We start from the raw sequence: 7962 nt of genomic DNA, 5'->3' as shown, positions 1-7962 counted from the left end.
TGTAGAGGTCTTCTCACCATGGTTTGAGAGACTCACGGCGATGTCTCTTGATGAGGACCAGTGTCCTAGGTTTCACTGCAGGACGTTAGTTCTCAGGATGGGCTGCAGGCAGAGGTTGTTGTTCTCGCAGTAACCAGTGGATGGAAGTCAGAGCTAGCTGAAGGGCCTGGAGGGGCTTAATAAGATCTTGATTAGCCAGATCAGCTAATTTTTCCTCAGAAATCTGAGGAATAAGAGGAGGAGATCTCCCATATAGAGCTTTAAAAGGGGAAACACCTGCAACATGGGTACCTGGAGCGCACAAGAGGGCAAAAGGAAAGAGACTCACCCAGTTCTCACCAGTTTTTAATGCCATCTTAGTTATTACCATTTTTAAGGTCTGGTTTATCCTTTTTACTTGTCCTGAACTTTGAGGCCAGTAAGCACAATGGAGTTCCCAATCAATCTGCAAAGCTTGGGTTAGTTTCTGAGTTATCTGGGCTATAAAAGCCAGGCCACTGTCAGACCCCATGGATAAAGGGAGGCCAAATCGGGGTAACTGCTATTAAGGCTGACTCAAGCCTTAGTAGGAAAAGCTTCGACCCATCCAGTGAAAGTATCTATTATTACTAATAAGTACTCATTCCCTTAAAGCCCAGGCTTTCCCATTTTTGTGAACTCTATTTTCCAATGTTTTCCAGGCATAGTCCCATGCTAACAAGTGGTTTGCATTTGTTGTGGTTGCTTTGGGTTCACCAGCTGGCACTGAGAGCATCTAAGGCTCACAGACTGAGTAAGCTTCAATAACTGAGGGATAAAGAAATGATCTCAAAAAGAGCAACAAGTTTTGATCCTCCCATGTGAGTGGACTGATGAGCTTGTTAGATGAATTCTCATCCCAAGGACTTGGGGAGGAGGACTTGTTTATCAAGCAGTTGGTACCAGCCCCCGGGGATATCAGGCTTTGCTCAGAGTTGAGCTGCCAAATGCAAGTCTTTTTGAGTGCAAAAGGGCTCTGACAGAGTAGGTGGAATCAACACCAATGCTGGGGCTGTCTCAATACCCACTGATTTTGTGGCCGCTTTTTGGGTAGTGGTGTCTGCTAGATTATTTAATAGCCACCTTCCTTGGCATTCAAATGGCAGCTAACAAATCCAAAATTTGGGGAGCATTTTTGATATTTTGTCCCCCTTAACTCAATAAACCCCATTCTTGATAAATGGCCCCATGAACATGGACAGTAGCAAATGCATATTTGCTATCAGTGTGACAACTTGAGGGCCTCAGTGAGGGCAGTGAGTTTAGGTTTATTCCCATAGAATCTGAGAGTCCATGGTGACAGTGGCTCCCACTACCCACTTATCTTGATAGATGTGACTGCTTCCATCGGCAAAATATGATAGAACTCCAGACAGTGGCTCATCTGTCGGGTCTGGTCGAAGCCCCATGAGATGATCAGAGGGGCAAGGAGGGGTCATCATCAGGCAGCAGAGTAGCTGGGTTCAAAGCCACTGTCCCCTTGAAACTGATGGTAGCTGGATCCAGAAGTAATGCCTGATAGTGTATGACTCGGGAGTGAGGCAGCCATTGGTCTGGGTGAGCTTTGATGAGAGTCTCCAGTGAATGAGAGGAGGAATTAAAAGTTTTTGTCCAAATGTCAACTTTTGGGTCTCTTTCACCAGGAGACCCACCGAGGCAATCATCTGCAGGCAAGGCAGCCATCCGGCTGCCACATTATCAAGGCTCTTGGGAAGAGAGGCAACAAGCCTTTGCCATGGTCCTAAACTCTGGGTCAGTACTCCTTTTACTATCCCTCACTTTTCTTCAACATAGAGGGAAAAAGGTTTTTGCAAATTTGGCAGAGCCAGAACTGGAGCTTCTGTTAAGGCTGATTTCAGTTGCTTAAAAGCTTGGTATCGTGAGTCTATAATCTAAAGCAGGCAATATCCTATGGTTCCTAGAAATTCTCACACTTGCTTTCTAGTCACGGGAACTGGAATCTGTTGAATGGCTTGCACCAGCTGGGAGGAAAGAGTCAATTTTAAGCAAACTCTAATACCTAACTGAGGGGCATTTCCTCAAATCTCTTAAGCCTTTGCAATTTTTGCTTAATATCAGGGACTGACAGTTACAAAGGCATTATTAATGGCCCTTGTTTTCAGGTGCTACCAGATCTTTGGGTGTACAAATGTAATAGGCCTCTAGCAATCTCTCCAGAAACCCCGGGGGAACTCATCATCCAATTGTCTCACCTCTGCTACCTTGGACAAATTGGTGGGTTTTCTGGCAGCGTTCCATTGGGGCGGGACAAAGGGAAAACCTGGTTCTAGTATTCAGGATCAGAGGATAGGTTTTCATCTGGAATGCATACAGCTTTTTATTTAGCAGCATGAATGTTGTCTCTCTCTTCTACTATAAACAAAACCTGCAAAATCTGCTGGCAATCATCCCAAGTGGTGTGATGAGTGGAAAAGACAGAGCCTCCCCCTTTTTAGAATATAATAGTATTTTAATGAAAACATTTTGCAGTAAAGGTTTACTGATCCAATTCTGTCAAATTGTGAACACATTTGTTTTAATCTGTTTTTTACTTATTACCAGTCAATTACCTGTTTTCTAGCTTTTAGATAATATTAAAGCTTTTAACAAAATCCTTGAAGTGACTTTCTTAGTAGTCGAAAATATATTAAATCATTTTATGTCTTTTTACCATCTTAAAATGTTATACTTTAAAAACTGTAACTTTTCAAACTGGCTCAATAACAGTATGACCTGGCTTTACTTGATAAAGTCAATATGATTTTAAAAAACATAAACATATATATGTAAATATATATGTATATATATACATATATATTTACATTTTAACCAGAAAGAAAAGTACCTTTTTTTTTTTGGCTTTTTCCTTTTTATCGGTACCAAGGATTGAACTCACAACTGCCTGCTTGCAAGGCAGGCGCTTATGCCGCTGAGCTAAATCCCCAGCCCCTAAGAAAATACTTTTAAAGGCATGCTGATGTTGTACACAATCAGTTGAGGACTACAACATTAAACAAGGTGCCACAAAAGACAAGACCAACATTAAAGACACAAACAAAGGTTTTTCTGTCCGCGGTTCGGCAACCTAAAGAGAAATAAATTTTCATTATGACCCTTAAGTCCAATAAGCTGCATGGAACCTGCAACAGTAGTTTAAGAGAAAAAAGAAATCTGACTATTAGTACTGAGGTAACAGATTCAAACGAACAAATGGCTCTACAGTAAAAATATACCAAGCACAAAAACAAATGGGTAAAAATCCCAAATCACAAATGGGCCTCCCGCTCTGGTGCACAAGGAGCCAGCCAAGCTCGTCTGCAATTTCAAACATGCACACTCAAATTATAAAGAACGAAAGACCCAAATACTTACAGATGGTTCAAGCTGATCGATCATTGAAAAAATGTGGGGAGGGGTCTTCGTGTAATCTTGGAGAGCCCCCAAATGTTGTAACCCACCCAAAAAACAAGGCCCCATGAGATGAAAAATGGGGCAAGACCCCCGAGATGAAAAAACAATGGGGCAAAACTACGTCCTGTTAAGAAGAAGCGCTTTTGTTTTAGCTGGCCCAGTGACACAGTGCAGATGGAATTTGCAAAGCTGTGCAACTGAGTTAGAATTTTGACTGATTTTTATAATTCATTTATGATTAGCTCATTGATCATTAAGTACATAGTGACGAGAAACAGAAAAAAGGTGGGCCTTTATTCCCTTTTGCTTAAGGTCAGAGGCATTTCACAGTGGATGGTTAGCTAATTCATAGTCCTTGGTCTGCCAATTCCAGGGACATTTGTCTCTCATATAGGGAACAATGGTTGACATAGCATCATTTGTCTCTTATAAAGGGAACAAAGGTTAACACAGCAAACAGGTTACTGGGGTGGGGGTGGGGGGAATGATGCATACAGAACAGCATGATGACGTGGTCAGTTAATCTATAACTGTGTGCTGGTGCTTGGTTACTAGGGTAATGAGCTCAGCACAGAATGACAATACTGCTAATAACTATCTTTTCAATTAACTATTTTTGTTAATAACTATTTTAATTTTTCAACATCTTAGTATAACAAAACCCTCCGCCAATTTTTTTTTTTTTTTTTTTTTTTTTTTTTTTTTTTTTTAGGCAAAGTCTCACTGTGCAGTTCAGGCTGATGTTGTAGCCTGGGCTGGCCTTGACTCACAGTGATCCTTCAGTCTCAGCCTCCTCAGTGTTGGAATCATAAGTGTGTACCACCATACTTGGTCCTTTGCAAGTCTCAACATGGTAACTATTTAAGCACCCCTACTACTTGGAAAAGCAAGCATTCCTATATTTTTTCATCCTGTGTAACTTTTCATTGCAGAACAAAGACAAGAATGATATGTAAAAAAATTTTTTTTGGTCTTTTTGAGATAGAGTTTCACTATGCAGTTCAGGCTGGTATCAAACTTGCAACAATCCTCCTGCCTCAGCCTCCTGAGTGCTGGGATTACAGGTGTGAGTTGCCATGCCTGGCAAATTTTTGTTTTTAATATTTGAAGTAAGCAATTTTTTTCCTCTTCTTTACACTTTCTTTGATTAGTTGCACAGAAATATAATTTACTTATATTAATACAGGGTTTTAAAAAAATTTTGAGATGGCACTAGTTTGGGTGGCCTTGAACTCTCTCCAGCCTCCTCAGTGCTGAGATTGCAGGTGTGTGCCACATATAGTTAATACTTACAACCTGACAAATGTCTGTAGTCGTATAACACCTCTACATCCATGGTCTGGAACATTTCTGTCACCTCTGAAAGTTCACTTGTGTAACTCTGGACTAACTTCCCATTGACTCTCTGATCTCTGGCCAAGTCTGGTCTGACTTCTACCACTGCATTTTTGCCTTTTCTAAAATTTCATATAAATGGACTCATAGATTATATGGTTCCTCTTTCTCTTCCCTCTCTCTTCTTCTTCCTTCTCATTCTCCTTCTTCTATGGTTTGGGGACTAACCCCAGGATTCTGCTCATGCCAGGAAAGTGGACCTCTATTGAGCTGCACCCTCAGCCATATTTTCTTAATGGAGTCTTTTTTTTTTTTTTTTTTTGGTTACAGGGATCCAAACTCAGGACCCCAAGCTTGCCAGGTAGGTGCTGAGCCATAAATTTTGCTGAAATTCAATTCACCCTTTTTACATTTTGCATTTCATGTGCCTATGACCTATTTAGTTAATCTTTGCTTAAACCAAATGCATTCAGGTTTTCCTGTTATATTTTATTCTAGAAATTTTATAGTTTTAGCTCTTTCATTTGGTCTACAATCTACTTCAGTGAAGATTTTCAATCTCATATTAAAATGCTTTTTAAAAGACAGTTTGAAACCCACATTGCTGCACAAATTTGAATATAGACACAATTTTTCTCCTCCTCCACTCCAGTTAAGTTGAAGCAGATGTAAATAGAATTGCTATGTATTATTTTATCTGGTTCTGGAATATTTATTTCTAGTATTATTAATATCGGCTAATTTTATTCTGCAAGTAGTTATATCTTAACTTTCTATTTACTTCTTTGGTTTCTGATAGGGATGTATTAAAATATTCCATTAAGTGACATTTTTTGTTTGCTTTTTGAGACAGGGTCTTACTATGTAGCCTAGGTTGGCCTTGAACCCACAAAGATCTTCCTGCCTCAGCCTTCCAACACGGGGATTATAGGCATGTGTCACCATGCCTGGCATGGACCTTTGATGCATCAATTTTTTAAAAATATTTTTGAGACATGGTTTCAGTATACATTTCAGGCTGGTCTTGAACTCATTTTGTAGCCCAGGCCTCAAACTCGCAGCGATCCTCTTACCTCAGACATCAATTTTTTTTTTTGTAAATTTTTGCTTTTTATATTGAGAGGCTTGATGTTTATAGCTAAAAAGACATGATAAATATATTTTATTGAGGAAGTATTCCATAGTTATAATTAAATGTACCTCTTCACTTTTTTTTAAACCTTTATTTTAAACAACTTAATATTGTTACTGAGTCATGGTTTTCTTTAGGCTATTGTTTTATTTTTTGAAATAATCTCTTGCTGTACAGTTCAGGCTGGATTGAACTTACTGTGTAGCCCAGGATGGCCTCAAAATCCACAGTGATGCTCCTGCCTTAGCCTCCTCAGACCTGGGATCACAGGCGTGCAGCACCACACCAGGCACAGATATTTTATTTATTTATTTATTTATATTTTTAAATTTTTTTTGTCTTTTTCCTTTTTATCGGTACCGGGGATCGAACTCACGACTGCCTGCTTTCAAGGCAGGCGCTTATGCCGCTGAGCTAAAACCCCCAGCCCCAGATATTTTATTTTTTGACTTGAAAAAAATTGTTATTTTGTTAAGCCATAGGTAATCAACTTCACCAAGTTCATTTTCATTGTTTCTTATATTTCACAACTTTATGCTTTTTCAAAAAACTAGCATAATTGTGGTTTAGGTGTGTGAGCTATGATCATCTTTTGAATGACATTTAGGTGCATTTAAATTCTGTATTGAGATTAGTGCTTTAAGGATATATATGACTCCTTATCTTCTGTAGGTCATAGCATCAATGTAATGGTTCCTGTTAGTGTTATGTTAAAATGAAGTGTGATGGCAGTAGAAAATATTAGAGCATATACTATTTAGTTCTGTGAAATTTTATGTCAGTATGTACAAGTATATATGCTATTATGTATATATTCCATAGTGTCTTGGTTACTTTTCTCTCATTGCTGGGACAAATTACCCAACACTCAAAATGAAGGAAGGAAAGGTTTATTTAGCCTCCTGTGGAGGTTTCAGTCTATAATCCTCTGGCTCCAAGGCAGGGTGGCATGTCATAGAAATGACACTTCAAGGTGGCAGTAGACAGCAAAAGCAACCAGAGCAAAAGTGAGCAAGAGCTAGCCTCTTTTCCTCCCTTACATTGTACACAGGCCACTCCTTCTCTCCAGGGTGGATGTAGCATTTAGAAAATCTGTGACCTCTCCTCTTGCACAAAATGAGTATATTTACAAAGTAAGGATCCTGGTTCTCAGGTTGACCCAATGTATCAACCATAACACATAATTAAAATAGGCCCATGTAGAGATCAAGATCAATAATACATGAAATGGTAATAATTTGTATTACATTATGTTTTGGTTAATGATAAGTATTAAGGTAAGATCCTTATGCTTTTTCCAGGGATCATGCAAAGTAATCCATTTATCAATTTATGAAGTATAAAACCCTTGATGGAGAATCTAGCAACTAGCAGACGTTATGTCTTTTATGTAGAAGATGTAAATTTTTTTTACAGTGGTTGAACATTTTATAGACCCTCATAAAGGCAATAGTGTAGAAATATCTATCCATTCAGCCTTTAAAATTGGTTGAGCAATGTTATTATTCCTATAGTTGTGATTCTAAATGGATTCATGGACAGAAATGAAACTGGGTTTTTTATATTGTTAAACAGGTTCTCGCCATGTGGTCCATGCTGGTCTTACAATTGTGTGCAGCTCATACTGGCTTTAGACTCTTCATGTTATTGCTTCCAGAGTGCTGAAATTACAGAGGGGCACCATTATGCCCTGCTGAACAATTTTAAAAATGATATTTAAATTAGTTGGACAATACTTTCCATGGCCCATTATATCAAAATAATTTAATATCCTGTGAAAGGGAAAGCTTGAAGGGCCTTTTGAGACTTTTCTGAAGCAGGTGATAATATAAAACAAAAACAATTAGGAAAAAAATATGTGCATATAAGATGTGCATGACTTTAAAAGTACACAAAGATAGGTGCAAAGGAAAGTCTAAGATTAAGTAAAGACAGGAAAATACTAAAGGTTATGTGTATTTATTTATTTATTTGCAGTATTGGGAAATGAACCCAGGGCCTTTGCACTGAGCTACATTCCTATTCCTTCTTTTCTTATTCTTATATTGAGATAGGGTCTTACTAAG

The sequence above is a fragment of the Cavia porcellus genome, unplaced genomic scaffold (assembly GCF_034190915.1).
Source record: "Cavia porcellus strain 051 isolate PalLab524CR breed Dunkin Hartley unplaced genomic scaffold, mCavPor4.1 scaffold_27, whole genome shotgun sequence".
In the NCBI taxonomy this organism is placed as follows: domain Eukaryota; kingdom Metazoa; phylum Chordata; class Mammalia; order Rodentia; family Caviidae; genus Cavia; species Cavia porcellus.
This window is presented reverse-complemented; position numbering follows the sequence as displayed.